Here is a 2,448-nt window from a genome sequence, read left to right as displayed (position 1 = left end):
AAGGTGTTGCCTTTCCTTGGCGCCATCCGTGGCGCCATCCGTCCCCCACTCCCCTATACTCTGTATGTTAATTGTTGTCTAGACAAGCCCGAGCACATTCCCCTCAGCTAACTGATTGCCACGCATGGTCCTAGTTTCCAGCCCGCTCCTGCAATGCTGAAGCGCAGCCTTTTCTTCTTTAGCACTACAATCTCATTTTCCCTTTTAAACCCAATTTTAGGGCAGGCCCAAATACTATGTGGTATGCAGTATATAAAAGAGCAGCGCAAAGATCAGTTTGAACGCTTATCTAAAGCATGGTAATTAAGTCAGATACGGAAGAGAATGTACATATGAAGTATGTGGAAGAGTAGAAGGGTTCTTTGCAGGAAATGGGTTTTCCTTTCCTGGAGGAAATGCCAAGCTGCATAGAGATAAAAGGCACAGAGACGAAATTAAATAAAAGGTTATGACTGTCCCCACTTCAGCTACAGTTTTGCTGTGATGATGTAAAGCTAGTCTGCATGGGATTAACATCTGAGAGAAAAATACGTAGAGGAGAGAAAAACCAAGTATAAAGCAAAGGCAGTAAAACCACAAGGACTGAAAGCTACGCTGACCTGAATTCCTGATTTTAAGTACATTGAATTGAACAAAAAAGCTCTTTCTTTGAAACGTTTTGGTCAGGGGCTGGCTGCATTGAGAATCAAATGCCATTTCTTAGTCCGCTAAGGTACAAGGAGACGCTGTAGGCAGAAAATGGATTAGCAAATATTTATCTATTTACTTATTTAACTAGGAAACGTTTGGATGCAACTTTTCAAAAAAATCCCCCAAGGTACTCCACCTTTCTAGGTCTGTTACCTTAAGTTTATGTTATGCCGCAGCTCTGTTGTCCCATGGCTCAGCGCCAACTCACACCCCATGTTCGACGTATTCCTTGTTTCTGTATTATAGTTTGTGCAAAGTAGGAAGCAAGGTAGTAACCCACAAATGCCTCACTCTCCGACTGTCAAAACTTTACACTGTACGGTTTAGCATGCAAAGACATCAGCCCTCATTGGTTACATGTTACCCAAGTCCTTCATGACGGTACTCAGTTTCCCATCTGTCAAATAATTCTCTCTTTTCTCATGTTAATTAGTCTGTATGCTCTGTCTCAACTTCTTTTGGTTCCGGGGGATTTCTTGAGGAGTCAATGGGTCGGTGGTCGCGATCCCCTCCTGCCGGAGTGACCTTTCCCCTGTTTTTGCTGAGCTCATTGCTTGTGATGGCATCCTGTGAGCTCACGGATCTTGCGGAGCCGCTTCCTTTGTGAAACCCCTTTTTCTTAAACAAAAGGATTTGCCCGTGCTTAACGAGGCGCTCGGCAAGACACACGACCTGCGTGTAACCTGAATTAACCCTGAACCACTCACTCGCTCCAACCGTCTGAAGGTCAAAGCGCCGAGAACACATTCAATTCCATCAACCACCCGAGATCATCAGCGCTATGTGGATACAGACATCAACCAAGCTGATCAGCTTCCCCCACCTTGCTCACAAACCTGCAGCGCGGTTTGCCTAGCTCGTCCCAGCAGCTGCGGGGCGGTGGGGGGAGGCGGGGTGGGACGGCGCCGCGGAAGCTTTGCTTTTCCCTTCAGGAACTCGGATGTTAAATCACCCGGAAGCCTTTGGAGCTGTATTACCGGGCTGGTCCGTTGCTCCTAGGCATGGCAGGCCGTTATATTGTGATTTGCAACGTGGGGACTGTAGCTTTTTTGGCATTTCCCAGCAGAGGCAGCTCTGCCGGGGGGGGGAGGGGTGGAAGCCCAGCACCCGCGCAGGTCTCGCAGCTGCCTCGGGGGGTACAAACCGACTGTAAAGCGATGGGTAAAGCGGGAACCCTGCCAGTCCGGTGGCGTTTGAAAATGTTTTGACGTTTTTCTATAAAGATGGGCTGAGATGAAGGTATTAAACGTAAAATATTAAACTATTAAACTGTTCCTTTAAACGTGCATTATCTAAAATATTACCTCAGTCTCAGTTGGAGCAGGGTCTGCACGGTTTATGTGTTTCTGCACATTTTACGGATGTGTTACGTACGTTACAGAAGTTTGCACAGGCCGTGTTTATACCCACAGAGCACGCCGCGGGATCACGGGCCGGCGGCTGCCGGTGTGGTCCCCCCTTGCGAGGGACAGGACGGCCGCCGCGGCCATTAGCTGAGACCCCTCGCCCGCCGGCAAGCCCCGGCGGGACACCCAACCCGCGGCCCTGTGCGGCCCGTACGAGGCGGCATCTTCCCCCGCGGCCGCCGGTAGCCCCCCCTCCGTGCGGCTGAAGGCGCTGGGACAAACCCTCCAGGGCACCATGGCAACGGAGGCCGGGCGGCTGGGGAGCGCCCGTACAGGCTGAGGGCGAAATGGCCGCCGGAAAAGGCGGTGCCGCCTCGGCCGCTGGCGGTTGCAGTTTCCGGTGTCCCGGAGC

The sequence above is a fragment of the Falco peregrinus genome, chromosome Z (assembly GCF_023634155.1).
Source record: "Falco peregrinus isolate bFalPer1 chromosome Z, bFalPer1.pri, whole genome shotgun sequence".
NCBI classification, from domain to species: Eukaryota; Metazoa; Chordata; class Aves; order Falconiformes; family Falconidae; genus Falco; species Falco peregrinus.
The sequence above is the reverse complement of the archived record's forward strand: the minus strand, read 5'-3'. Positions refer to the sequence as shown.